General features: G+C 37.5%; 1 long non-coding RNA gene across 1 annotated transcript; it reads right to left on the bottom strand.

The window, feature by feature from the left end:
• Positions 1–6,219: 6,219 nt before the first annotated feature.
• On the bottom strand, positions 6,220–10,970 carry LOC129426341 (uncharacterized). Its single transcript, XR_012367722.1, has 4 exons — positions 10,861–10,970; positions 10,136–10,299; positions 8,722–8,838; positions 6,220–8,048 (listed from the first exon to the last, which is right to left on the bottom strand). It is a non-coding gene; the product is annotated as an uncharacterized lncRNA (long non-coding RNA).
• Between the last annotated feature and the right edge of the window lie 4,639 nt (positions 10,971–15,609).

Raw genomic sequence — 15,609 nt, 5'->3', positions numbered from 1 at the left:
CATGGTCATGAAATATGGGTTGTAAGTGGGATTGTCCGCGGGTTCCATGTTTGCCCCTTGTCAATTACCCATGTAGGTTATCTGTAGGATTCCACTGGGTGTTTGGTGGGCCCCAATTGGGCAATATGCATAATGCCCATGTTGGGCCCAGATTTGAGTTTTATGTGGGTACTACATGGGGACAACATGGTCATGAAATATGGGTTGTAAGTGGGATTGTCCGCGGGTTCCATGTTTGCCCCTTGTCAATTACCCATGTAGGTCATCTGCAGGATTTCACTGGGTGTTTGGTGGGCCCCAATTGGGCAATATGCATAATGCCCATGTTGGGCCCAGATTTGAGTTTTATGTGGGTACTACATAGGGACAACATGGTCATGAAATATGGGTTGTAAGTGAGATTGTCCGTGGGTTCCATGTTTGCCCCTTGTCAATTGCCCATGTAGGTTATATGCAGGATTTTACTCGGTTTTAAGGTAGTTCCCAAATGTACAACATAAGCAAAACCCATCTGGGACCCATCTTACAGCTCTAAATGGGTGCTACACGAAGACTACCTGATCTAAAATCTGGGTTGCTGGTGGGATTGTATGCGTTTCTGCTACATCTACATGAGTTTCAGCTTTGAAAAGCTGTGGCAGAGGTTAAACCAAAAAAATTAAAATGTTAGTCTGAACTTGCATTAAACTACACAAGAAAAACTTTTTGAGTCTGTTACCATAAATACATTTGTTGCAGAATTGATCAAACTTTCAGAATAGGAAGTTGTGAACCAAAGAATCATACAACCCCCTTGACTATATTTAGACAAAAAATACCCCAAAAGACACAATTTACAACAAAAGGTACAGCAAAATATAGATTTCTTTAAAATTATAACTATAAATCCTAGGTCAGCAGCTAGTAAATACAATAACTATAGTTAGGCTGTAATTAATTTGTTGCAGGTAAATACATTATTTTAGTAAACTGCATATTCAATAAGACATATCCAGTGTTATCCAGTTAGCGTATTGTAATGAGAGGAGTGTGATGACGCCCTGTATTAACAGGGCAGAAAGAAGTAAAGCACACAGTGACACTGAAATCCTTTCAAATTCCATTTTTATTTAACTAACCATCATGCCACATTTGTTACAATGGCACAAAACTATTTTAGAACCTTTTAGAGTCTTGAGTGTTTTGAAAAGAAGTATGTCCTTCAAGAAATACAGTAACAAGATAAAGTATATTAACCTTTTGGAATTTCATAGCTTTCTAAATAAATTTGTCATAAAATGTGATCTGGTCTTCATCAAGTCAAGGGTATTGACAAACATAATGGTTCTAAAAAAACAAAACAATAAAGACATGAAAGAACAGAATTATTTAAGAACAACCTAAAAACTCATAGTGCTTGTGAAAAAAGTATGTGAACTTTTAAGCGAACGAGACCTCGAAAAAGCAAAATGGAGTCAGGTTTTATCACACCTGGAGTCTCTTTAAGATAATGTATTTGGAGGTGTGGACTACAGCTACTTTAAAGTTTACTTTTGGAGTTCATTTTTTTTATATGGGCCATGCCTCACCAAAAAGAGCTATCAAAAGAGCTTTAATCAAGAATTGTTGCTTTACATGGAGCTCGAAAGGGTTAAAAGTTATGTCAAAGACTGTAGAAATTCACCAGTCTACAGACATACAATCTACAAATGGAGATGCTTTGGGACTGTTGCTACTCTACCAAGAGATGGACACCCAGTCAAAATGACACTAAGAGCACCACGAAGACTCATTAAAGGAATAGTCTACTCATTTTCAATATTAAAATATGTTATTACCTTAACTAAGAATTGTTGATACATCCCTCTATCATCTGTGTGCGTGCACGTAAGCGCTGGAGCGCGCTGCGACGCTTCGATAGCATTTAGCTTAGCCCCATTCATTCAATGGTACCATTTAGAGATAAAGTTAGAAGTGACCAAACACATCAACGTTTTTCCTATTTAAGAGGAGTAGTTAAACGAGCAAGTTTGGTGGTACAAAATAAAACGTAGCGCTTTTCTAAGTGGATTTAAAAGAGGAACTATATTTTATGGCGTAATAGCACTTTTGGGAGTGCTTCGACTCGGCGCAGTAACACCCTCCCTCTCCCATTATGAAAGTGATAAGGGGAGCGGACTTTTCAGGCGAGTCGAGGTGCTCCCAAAAGTGCTATTACGCCATAAAATATAGTTCCTCTTTTAAATCCGCTTAGAAAAGCGCTATGTTTTATTTTGTACCACCAAACTTGCTCGTATAACTACTCGTCTTAAATAGGAAAAACGTTGATGTGTTTGGTCACTTCTAACTTTATCTCTAAATGGTAGCATTGAATGAATGGGGCTAAGCTAAATGCTATCGAAGTGTCGCAGCGCGCTCCAGCGCTTACGTGCACGCACACAGATGATAGAGGGATGTATCAACAATTCTTAGTTAAGGTAATAACATATTTTAATATTGAAAATGAGTAGACTATTCCTTTAATGAGGTATAGAAACAACCCAGAATGACAGGCAAAGATTTGAAGGCATTATTGGAACTCTCTGTATTTGAGTCTACAACACGTAAAACACTGAACAAGCAGTGTATTCACGGCAGGACACCAAAGGAAGTCACTAATTACAGTACTAAAAAGAACATTGCTGCACGCCTGAAATTTGCAAAAGAACAAATTGACATTCCAACAGTGGTATTTGGCAAAATGTTTTGTGGACTAATGAAACGAAGATTGAACTATTTGGAAAAACACACAGCACTACATCTGGCATAGAAAGGGCACGCAATATCATTATGAAAACATCATCCCAACTGTAAAGTATTATGGAGAAGACCTGTTGATTTGGGCCTGCTTTGCTGCATCAGGGTATGGCCAGCTTGCAATCATTGAGGGGAAGATAAATTCCCAAGTTTATCAGACAATTCTTCAGGATAATGTGTGAATGTCTGTAGGAGGAATGTCTGGGTGATGCAACAGGACAAAGACCCAAAACACCGGAGCAAGTCCAGAGGAGAATGGCTTCAGAAAAACAAAATCCGCCTTTTGGAGTGGCCAAGTCAAAGCCCAGACCTCAACACAATAGAGATTTTATGGATTGACTTGAAGAACGGCATACACATGAGACGTCCAAATATTGAAGCGTGAGCGCTCTTTTGCTGTTAACTGTCATATTAGCAGAAACTTTAAAAAGAGGGCGTTTACTGTGACCTTGTTTGAGGGTGAGAGGTGCACAAACACGCAGGAGAGAGTGAGAGAGTCCGGTTCTTCAAAGCACTGTAAACTTCCCTCACCACACCGTAAGGCCTGCCTCTCCCCTCATTCGATTGGAAAATGGAAAGACGCGAATGACGTCGTGCGCTTTTCCGCTCTCAGCGCTCCTTCAAAAGCGAGTGCTGCGACTGGCAGCAAAAACCGCAAGCCGTTCGGCACGCATAAACGCTCCCTGCCCAAAAAATATCATTCAAAAAAAGGCGCCTGCAACTTCCATAAACACGTTTGATGTGGTTGGCCACTAAGTGTGTTCAACATAAAAGATCAGACGTTGTGTTATTTTTTTAGACACATTGTGTTAGATGGAAATCAGATCACATTTTATGAAAAAATTGTTTTAAAAAAATGAAAATCTAAAAGATTCACATTTTTCCTTGCCACCATATATAGTATAAGGAGGTATGTACTTTGATAAGTATATTGCGAATACAATTAGAAAAAAAATTATATTTAAAGGGCCCATAGCATGAAAACCTGGTAAAATGTTCGCTGCAAGCATGTCAAAAATAGGTAATATAAATGTGGCTCCCCTTGTGATATCAGAAGGGGATCTTATTATAATAATAACACTCCTTAATCTGCACTATCCAAACATGGCGCTGCCATTTGGTGCAGAGAGTGAGAAAAGATAATTGGCAGAGCAACTGAGTTTCGGTTTCAACGGGCCACCGTCGTTGTGGTCTGTGTTTGCATTTTAAAGGACACGTTTAAGGGACGCAGTTTTGCTTGGACCTACAAAGTGGCAATTTCAACTTGCTATAACAAATTATCTATATATACGATATTTTGAGCTAGAGTTTCATATATGTACTCTGGAGACACCAAAGATTTATTTTACATCTTAAAGGGGCCATTTCACAAGACCTTTTTAAGATGTCAAATACATCTTTGGTGTCCCCAGAGCACAAATGTGAAGTTTTAGCTCAAAATACCATATAAATAATTTATTATAGCATGTTAAAATAGCGACTTTGTAGGTGTGTGCAAAAATGTGCTGTTTTGGGTGTGTCCTTTAAAATAGGGGTGCACCGAAATTTCGGTCGCCGAAATTTTCGGTCAAAAATGGCATTATCTGTTTCGGCCAAAATAAAAAATCCAGCCGAAAAAGTCAACCGAAAATGAATGTTAACTGCGCCCCTCCCATCCGTGCACTAGCGCTTAGGTTTCACTCACGGTGATCAGTCGTCTCCCACCCCTCCCCTTCGTGCTCAAGCAGGTTTCACTCACGGTCGAGCTGTTTGCACGCTTCTGCAAAGATTAAGCATGTCTTGATGTGTAAACTTTAGAGAGAGTCGCTCTAATGTGTCTCATACTGTAATCCATTAACATACATTCGGCGAATAAAGCAACGAAACACAACGTAACGTTTTTATGTGGAGCGACTGTTGCGCTGTTTGGGATCCACCCTCGTTCTCTATGTGTGCGCGCGCGTTTAATAGTGCACATACGAGAGAAACGCGTTTAAAAAAAAAAAAACAAGCAAACATAAAATCTCTCTGTTATTGACAGGGCACATATAAACAAAATTATCTCCACAGTATTCTTTTTCTAATAAAAACATTTGTTTATGTCTTAAGTCAGGGCTTGACATTAACTTTTTGAGCAACTTGTTCTTCGGACAAGTAAATTTGTGTTTCACTTGTCCATGCACAAAAGTCACTTGTCCGGGTAAAGATTTATAATATAATGTATTTTTTGTTTTTTGCTAATCATTGGCGGAGCAAAGGATTTTCAGTGGTGGCCAGGCAGGGGCCAGCAGTTACTCTGGTGGCACATAAAATCTCTATCATCCATCCTTAAAATACTTAAAATAAGTATTATAGGTGTGTTAATAAGAATAATGTATAACATACAATTGCTACAATACTTGAATTTTAATTAAAATGAATTGAGATTAACATAAAATGTATAGTCATAATTCAACCTCATGTTTTTTAAAACTATTTAATCAAATAAAACTTTTGAAATTTACTTTGAAACCAGGATTTATATCTCCCATTGCTGAAAATACTATAGAGAGCAGAAAATCATGGGAATTTAGGCCACTGAAATGTATTTTACTAAGATTCATTTGGCTGCTTTTTGTTACTCTTTCTGAAGAATGATGCTATATCTGCTGCCTTTCTCTTCATTTTTCCCACATTTCAATGATTGTAGAAAAGTGTCACCTTTAATAAATGGACTAATCCGATTACCCCTGTTGTTAAGTGCGAAATGGACTGTTCCAAAACTTACCGCTAGAGAGTCTGCGCAGTGTCGGAGAATAGAGCAGGTGAATGATAACGGGGAAGGAGATCGGCTGAATAGTGTAAATAGTTATAGTTTATATAAGCAGGATTTATTCAAATCAAAGGAGGTTTTGTGGACTGTGCATGTTCGTGCATTATACTAAACACACATCTATGCACATTTAATAAAGTCAACGATTTGAATACTTTGAGTGAGACATCCCGGACAAACTGTAGCCTTCAACCAAACCCGGACTAGCAATTAAAGCAAATAATAGAAGATTTTTCAATGATTGTCTGACATAAAAACACTTAAGCAGATAATCTTAAACCTAGCATTTACGCTGTAATGTTCGTGTGGGATTTTTAATGTACAGTGACGAACTCTGTCAGATTCAAATCGCTGTCGCGCAGCACGCACACACACACACATGTTCGGCGATCAGGTTTAATGCGCGCACAGCTTGTTTAGTAACAATAACAGTACATGTAAACGTGTGTGTCGGCGTGCCGCGCTCTCTGTTCAATAATCCGCTCGGTGTTTGCGCTGCGCGTTCTGCTCTGTCGTTAACGGCACATAACGTGAAGTAACATTGATTGAAATTTAACTTGTCCAGTCGGACAACTAATTTTCTCTTACACTTGTCCTACAAAAAATCCACTTGTCCCGGACAAGCGGACAAGCCTTAATGTCGAGCCCTGTCTTAAGTGTATGTATAGATTACAGTCAGATTAACCTACTTAAGTCTGTGTCATTAATGTTAATCAAACAACCCATGACAAAGAGACAAATAGCTCTAAAAATAATAATACATTTAATTTATTGTGTTATGATTCATTTAATTTGATTTCTGTACCTAATGCTAATTTCAGACCTTATTAATGTACAACTTTGTTCTTTTTTGTAAATGTTTGCAATTTCTTTATTGTTTATTAGATTTTTTCCCACCTGCTTTTTGCTGATCCGAAAAATAATCTGATCTGTGCCTCAAAAACTGTAATGTGATCCGAACTGTAAGGTTTTTTTTATCCATCACACACCCCTAGTAAAGTTAGTACACAGTGATAGCCATAAATGCAATTGTACTTATAATTGGCATAATAATTTCTTTCGGTGTTTCGGTTTTTCGGCCTTGGTTTCCTTTTTTCGGTTTTGGCCAAGAATTTTCATTTCGGTGCATCCCTACTTTAAAATGCAAATGAGCTGATGAAATTCAAACACTGATAACAATGATGGTGGTTTGTTGAAATTGAAACTTAATTGTGCTGTGAATTTTTTTCTCTGTCTCTCCCTCTCTGCACTAAATGGCAGTGCTGTGGTTGGATAGTGCAGATTAAGGTGTGGTATTATTATAATAAGAGCTCCTTCTGACATCATAAGGAGAGCCAAATTTCAACTACCTATTTTTTCACATGCTTGCAGAGAATGGAAGTTACTGGGTTGATCTTTTTCACATTTTCTAGGTTGATAGAAGCACTGGGGACCCAATTGTAGTACTTAAACATGGAAAAAGTCAGATTTTCATGCCATGGCCCCTTTAAAAAATTATTGAAATGGGGCCCTTAAAAGTAAATGAAAGTAAGATAATTACAAACACAGTTTTTCAATATTTTACTATGTTCTTCCATCAACTTAGCCGAATAAATACATATCTCTCTTTTCTCAATGCGTACACTTAAACTTAACTTGATATTTCGCAGAGTCTGCTCAATGTACTAACATTAGTACAGGCATGTTGGTTATGTTGACTGTAGTTTAAGCAAGAGGGGGAGTAGTCAGGAGTGATGATGTTACTGTGCCCAAGGTCGAGTGCTACAAACTAAGTGCTCTTCCGCCATACAATATAGTTATATTTTTTACCATACTTCCTCGTGTAACTACTCATGTAACAGTCTTTGAATAGGGAAAACATGGAAGTGTTTGGTGGCTATTAAATTCATCCCTGTTTGGATCCTAATGAATGAATGGTGCTTGGCTAAATGCTAACACATTCACGCCACACTTTACAACAAATAAAGGCAGGGTGCATGAAAGCCAATGTTGATATTTGAAATCATCTAAACAAACACACCCTTACCCTAATAGAATCTGAACCTTCTTTTGATAGACCCGCCCCACACATACGCAACCCAGGCAACGATGTCATTTAGTAGACATGCTGCTAATTGGCTACAAGTGTGTTTTGATAGTCGGCCTGTCTCCCTTTTCCAAAACGTTTTTTTTTAGAAATTGTGCACCCCACCTTTAAGTGCACACATTGAGAAAAGAGAGGTCTGTATTAATTCATCTAAGTTGAGGGAAGAACATGGTAAATATTGAAAAATGATTGTGTTTTCCTTTAAGAAAAATTAAAGAACTACAACAGTTCAAATCAACAACTGTAGTTTTAACCTTTCTCAAACAGACATCCTTTTCTGCATTCTTGATGCTCTCTGTCCTCCTCTGTCCCTTGCCCCAGTAAACCATTTTGGCAGTGCCTTCTCAGCTTCTTGCTGGTTGACCTTGGACATCAGGGCGTTGTTCTTAAGAGCATCTGCAAAACCAAATAAATTTTTAAGATAAAGAAATATTAAAAATGGCACATTTGTACTTTTTACAATGACAGTCTTTGGCATACAGTAGGTATTAAAGGATGGATACTCGAACCGAGCCAGCGGGACCCGACGGTACCCGACGGGCCGGGTTCGGATAGATATTTAGAAATTATGTTCGGGTTGGGCTCGGTGCAATAAGGCATTGAACATTTGAAATTTAAAACAGCTTATTATAATATGTAGGCAGCCAATGGGCCTGTTTATAGCGATAGTTCATCTTAAAATGAAACACGCGCATTCACACATCACCTTCTTATTCATCTAATGTTTAATAGCGGGTTGCAAAACAACTTCATAGGTGCATACTGCCACCTACTGTATCGGGTGCACAGAATGAGGGCGTAGGGGCTGCCGTTTCTCTGGGGATAATGTTGTATTAGAGGTAAAAAATGATATAAATACTGTTCGGTTTCTCGCACAAACCGAAGGTTTTGTGTCTTAAGTAGGACACGGATGTGTCGTCACGAGCTGCAGGGTTTTATTTGGATTTGTCTGTGCATGTTTTTTTTCTCTTTCGGTTTTTGTTACCATCCACTTATACAACTGACAGACTGAAACTGTTGGAGTTAAAAATCTACATTTGTGTTCTACTGAAGAAACAAAGTCACCTACCTCTTGGATGGCCTGGGGGTAAGCTGATAAACATAAGTTTCATTTTAAGATGAACTATCGTCATCCATCTTCATGTGTGCGGAAATGTGTTTATGTTGAATAACAGCTACTCAGGATCTGAAAAAAATCCATAAAAATGACAAAATTATATGAGTTAACAGCTACTGTTAAAGTTCACTAACCAAGTCTATACTATACAGTATGTACGCTAAAAAAAAATTCATGTAAAGGTAGGCATAGAAGTCAATAGTCTTGTTATAACGCTGCACCTAATTGCTTCCCTACATCCAAAATGACATTAAAACTTGTAATAGATATCAGTGATCAAACTGAGCAAACAAAATAGTGCTCTTACTAGTAGGTATGTTGCTAAAATTTTCAAAATGGTTAAATGCTAAAACGAGTTGTTCAGATAGAAAGAGCTTGAAAAAAGCTTTTAAATGAGACCAAGATCATGTATATGGGTTAAAGAATAACAAAGTACTGGCCATTTGAAACTCGAAAATCATCACTTTATTTGGTCCCATGTTTTCCATTAAAATTCAAGAAAATGTGTGACCGAATCATGAAAATTATGACGTTTTTAGCTATAAGTTTTTAAAATTTTAAGATATTGACCTGAATCTTTCAGGATAAGCTGTTTGCCATATCCTCTACATATTCTACTTCTGAAAAGTCAGATATATAAAAAAACAAACCACTAATTACACCAAATAACACTCTTTATTCAGTCTATATATACACATCTACTGCATGGCTATACGGCTGCTCCCCATTCCTTACCATTCAAGCAGATTTTGGTAGAGTTAAAACCACCTTTGGTAGTCGTTCAAATTTATTAAAATTTCGTCCACTTGTAGTTTAGCAATTAAACTAAATGTCTTTACAATTTCAAGAATGTCTTTACTCAACTTCAGTAAAAACAGCGATGATTTTACAAACAACAGACTTTGGCGAGCTCGCACGGCCAGCAGTGAAACATAAAAGGTGGTGACTGAAAACGAGAAGGTACCTATGCTTCTTCCGGTGATGTTAAGAATTAAAACTCAGAAATGTCACCATCAACAAACCAACAGAAGCAGTATTTTCCACAACACCGCGCGCCGCCTGAGGAAATCTTGGGTTTCGTTGAGCGGAACCAAAAAATCAGCCGCGACAGCGGAGTTAGCAACATACCTATTACTAGATGCAGCCAAACGAAAACGTGATTTCCATAGGAGGGGACAGCAGTCAATATTTTACTTGAGTAAAAATACAGTAATTCGTGTTATCTAATATTATCAAACTAATGTGTCACAAAAAGCACTCACATCTGAACAAACATTACTTTTTAGAGCGAATCAGACGCCAATCGTCGATGGATTTTCTTCCTGCTGTGATTGAAGTGAACATTTCTGAAAGCGCGTTAACTTACTTTGTCAGCTCGCGTGCGTTTATCCGGGTCTGACGCACAGGTCGCGCGAGCATTTTCGTCTTCGAATACATTTCCCGCTTCTGTTTCAGTAGATTGATAGTTCACTTGCATCCACTCCTTGGCGTGTTTTTAAGTTTCACGTTACGAGCGAGAAGTGCTGCAGCCTGCAGATGTACAGATGATTCAGATCTTGCAGCACAAGGAACAAATCATTCAAACTGATTCAAACCGTTCAATCAATAGCTAGTTTAGAATCGACCCGGTACAAAACAGTAATTCATTTGCAATATTTTGTGAAGAACCGACTCGTTCAAAAGAGTCATTCATTCACAAATCAAATGCTTCGGCAAATTATGAAATAATAATAATAATCTGAAGTTCGCATTTCGTACTGCATCGTGCGTCGTGCAAAACTGAGGGCATGTCAATAGAAATATCATCGAGTTACGAGTAAAAGTAAAAATACCCACTATAACTGTTATCCTAAAGCGCTTCTTAAGTAAATGTTACGTTAACAGAGTAAATGTAATGTTTTAAAACTCTAACAATTTAAACACAAGGTTGATTTTCGCAACCTCGACCGTACGCATTCACCAAACGTTATCCCGGCGAGCTTCGCCACTGATTTAGAATAACATCCAAGAATATTTTAATGTTTGACTACTTGAATATACTTTTTATCAACAGTTTAATGTCATATATTGTAATAAAACAGATCTACTCACCACACTTCGAGCTTGCAGCACTCCAGTGAAGACAGCAATGTACCAGCTCTACGTTAACTGGCTCAGGAGGAGAACAATGCGCATGTCCTTTCTTTCTTGGCGCCGTTTTTTTAAACGAATACAACATAGTGATGATGCAGGACAAATCACTTTTTAGCATTAATACTGCATTTTCTGTAGGATACACATATAATTCGAGTTTATTGCAATACACGTACACACACACAAACACACACACACACACACACACACACACACAATGTCTACGGTTTAGAATTTGTATGGGCCTGTATCTGCATAAATATACCCCAAAACACAATGTGCATATAGCCCTTACGAAAATTTACCATGGTTTTATTGTGGTAAAAGTGTAAACATGTTTTTTTGGTGTATTGGTTACTAGCAAAACCATGGTTCTATTATGTTTTTTGTTTTTGTTTTAACTATAGTAAAACCATGGTTAATTTTCTACATGAAAGTATAATAGCCCATTGAAAAAAGAGACAGCATAGCTAACGAAAATTAAGCATGTTTTTTTGTGGTACAGTAAAATGTTTTTTGGTATTGATTAGGCCTACTATTGGCAAAACCATGGTTTTACTAGAGTATGTTTTTTTTTTGTTTAAACTGTAGTAAACCATTTAATTTAATTTAATTATTTAATTTTCATAAGGGTATATTTTGGAAAACTGTAGCCCATAGACCCCAAATAAATAAAATCCAGTAGCCATTTACGCAGTGACGGCCGCGTGGTGACTTCTTTATCGAGGGCACATGATGCAAATCTCATCACAACATGTAGCCTGTCATGTGTGTGGCATGAATTTAGTGTAGTGTCTTGCAAGTATTTTGTGAGCGCCTCTTTAATTACAAATCCTTTCGATGTGTGTCCAGCAGGCACGATGCATGATGCACATGGTTCACATGACGCAACAAACACATATTTTGACATGATGAGCAACACACATGACACCCCAAACACAAATTTTTGAATCCTTCACAAGAGAAGTCACCAGCCACCCCTGCACCACACCATAGTTGGTGAAACAAACTGTAAACTTATTTCTGAAATCTGATTGGTTGATTGAAATGTTACCCCCGGGTCAACATAAAGTTGCCCTGAGGACATCAACCACTTGGCAAAATCAGGAGAGCCTAGTTGCTCAATGCTCTTCTCATGGACCTAAACTCATGGACTCAGCATGACTCAGCTTGTCTCAATGTTGGCTAAACATTCTAAACACTTTCAGTATTGAAGGTCTGGCCAGAGCATGATAGAGGCCTTTGGTGTATGGTGATAATTCACTTAGTATCTATCAAAACATAAAATTAGTTCTACATATGAACAAATCCTCTCAATATAGCAAACATTGGAGACAATGTAAATAAAAGATTTTTGTGCAGTTTTGACTGTTTAATTTATTAAAATTACACTCAGACATCCCACCCTACAAAAACTGATTGGGAAGGAAGCTCACCAACAAGCCCCCGCAAAAAAAAACATACATTTAAAATAATTAAATCATCAATATAAATTATATATTGTGTTATATTGTTTATTAGCCTACTTTAATATGGTTGCTCTTTTAACAGCTATAAAATATATGTACAATTATGAAGGACACCTTAAACTCCTTTGACCCTATATTTATAAAAAACTACACATATTTAAAATAAGATAAAAAGGAACAAATAAAGATAGGATCAAATGTTTTTGTTTTGTTTAAAAGCAGAGGGTTTACACACAGATACACTTTTATGTACTTGAAAAATAAAGTAAATATTGTATTATTTTCCAGTGTTTTTTTTGGACACTCTGTCATTTACTGTACATTGTAAATAAACTACTGTACAGTGGTTTACTGAGCTGAAGAGAGAGGTTGATTGTAAGCCTGCCCACAGTGAAAACTGATTGGTCTAGATATCAGAATACGGTGAATATGGTCTCTTTCTCACTTTTGCTAATTATGTTAGATCGCTTTAGACTTGCAGGAAAATTTTAACCTGAGCCTGAACCTAACTAATTTTTGCAATGTTTTGTCATCATATTACAAATAACATTTTAAATGCACTAATACAAGCTTTGGGTAAAAAATGCAAGGCTTCTGTTACATTGATGCAGCCGTCTTTACTTAGAAGTTATCCTGCAGTCCTTTGGGACTTCATAAACTATTAGGCTACATGTCTTGCTTTTAGCGTCACCATGGTTTGTGAAGTAAGACAGTCTGAAAACATAGGCATAAACCTTTCAGGATCCCTGTTTAAAACAGGGCATGAAATGACAATTACATATGGGGGTCCATGTCGGGAGCTTGTATGGGACTGATTGTGTTTGCCCATTTTGGTCTAATATGATTTGACAGAAAGGGTCCCATAAGTGTTTCCTTATTTAGAATCCATATACTCATGACCTATGTGGGTCCCACTTTGGGCCCATATAAGGAGTCTTTATAGGAATTATTGTGTTTGCCCATGTTGTACCCATATGGTTTGGCCGAAAGGGTCCCAAATGTGTATCCTCATTCAAAACCCATAAACTCATGACCTATGTGGGTCCCACTTCAGACCCATATAAGAAGCCTACATGGGAATAATTGTGTTTGCCCATGTTTTACCCATATGGCTTGGCCCAAAGGGTCCCATATGTGTTTCCTTATTCAAAACACATATACAGGTGACCTATGTGGGTCCCACTTCTAAACCATATAAGAAGCCTATATGGGAATAATTGTGTTTGCCCATGTTGTACCCATATGGTTTGGCCAAAAGGGCCCCATATGCGTTTCCTTATTCAAAAGACATATACAGGTGACCTATGTGGGTCCCACTTTCGGCCCATATAAGGAGCCTATATGGGAATTATTGTGTTTGCCCATGTTGTACCCATATGGTTTAGCCAAAAGGGCCCCATATGTGTTTCCTTATTCAAAAGACATATACAGGTGACCTATGTGGGTCCCACTTTCGGCCCATATAAGGAGCCTATATGGGAATATTTGTGTTTGCCCATGTTGTACCCATATGGTTTGGCCAATAGGGTTCCATATGTGTTTCCTTATTCAAAAGACATATACAGGTGACCTATGTGGGTCCCACTTTCGGCCCATGTAAGGAGCCTATTTGGGAATATTTGTGTTTGTCCATGTTGTAACCATATGGTTTGGCCAATAGGGTTCCATATGTGTTTCCTTATTCAAAACACATATACAGGTGACCTATGTGGTAGAGATGCGCGGATGGGCTTTTATTTCATCCGCAACCGCATCACAAAACTCATCATCCGTCCGCCATCCATCCGCACCAACGTTTCTGACCAGTTTTCAAAACCGCACCCGCCCGCCATCCGCTGACTGGGCGATGCAAGGCGCTGCTGATGACAGCCGCTGCTGATGACAGCCACGAGACTAGAAAGCCCTAGAATATAAGCAGTGAACTCAGGCTATGTTTACATTAATTCGTTTATCCTTTAAAATGCGTTACTTTTGCTACGTTTACGCCTTTCATCTACATCACCGTTTTCGACCCTCATAAACGGATTCGTTCGTCAACGCTGGAGACCATGTTTTAGTTTAAGAAATCAGACGTTGCGCTGAGTGTAAATGTAGATGGAGTCTTATGTAAACAAACAGCTGGTGTTAGCGTGACAGCGCATCATTTTCAAAGTAAAAATTATTTTATTCAGGTAAATGGAGGTTTGCAACGGAGGTTTTGACAAAAATAGTAAACATCTACTAACCAGCTATTATAAATGCTATATCGGATTGTTTTAACATGTATCATAATGTCTATTTTATATTTATGTTTGAGTATTGTTGGGTTTGAATATTGTTGTAATGTGTTTATGTTTTGTTTAATTTTAGTTAGCTTATTACGAAAGATAGACTGTAATTTTAAACGCCATATAGGGCGTTGTAAAGGCCAATATGAAGGGAGAATTGTAATGGGTCAGACATTATTTTCGAGTTTAATTTAAGTTTTGTTTTCTACTTTAAAATGAATTTCGTTTCAGATAATTTGTCTCTTAATTTTAATCGATGTTTTGTTGATAAGTTTTGTGAATATAAATTAATTAAAACAATAAACTCAACGTCATTAATATTTAATGCACGTGTAGCTAGCGAAGGACGTGCACGGACCTCGCACACATTTAAAAATTAATGCAATAAGCATTTCTGTAGGCTAAAGCTATACTTCACCTCTTACTATGTTTGATTGAAGTTTGCATTTGCTGAAATTTATTTTTGCTTCAAGTTCGTTTAGTACTGTTCACTTGAATGCTTTCTTTTTAAATCATAAAGACCAGTCTCCAATCGGCGCACATGACATGGGACAAAAATAAATAAATAGCCTAAATTAAACGCACAAATTACATAGTCTGCACTAGTGTCATCCTCCTGATTTACCACTTTGTAAAACTTATTCCAGGCAACCCTTTTCTGACCTTTTATTTCCTTTGTTTTTAATTCTCATTTTTTTGAGTTTGCCACGTACCTCCTTCGCCGGCGTTGATAAGAGCTGTGTCAAAATGCGTCCTCATTTCTCTGCGCTGTTAATGATAGAACGAATGGATCCTTAACATGCCGAGGCTATCCCAAACAATTAAAACCTTTATTAAATAAAAGTGTATTTAGAAAACTTTTTCTTGTCACTGTTTTAGTATTATAAGTTATGTTTTGTGTTAATATTATTCGGTTTATGTTGCGTATATTTCTAAGGTTGATTATTTGATATACTGTTGTTGAATAGTTT

Source organism: Misgurnus anguillicaudatus, chromosome 24 (genome assembly GCF_027580225.2).
Source record: "Misgurnus anguillicaudatus chromosome 24, ASM2758022v2, whole genome shotgun sequence".
NCBI lineage: Eukaryota > Metazoa > Chordata > Actinopteri > Cypriniformes > Cobitidae > Misgurnus > Misgurnus anguillicaudatus.
This window is presented reverse-complemented; position numbering and strand designations above follow the sequence as displayed.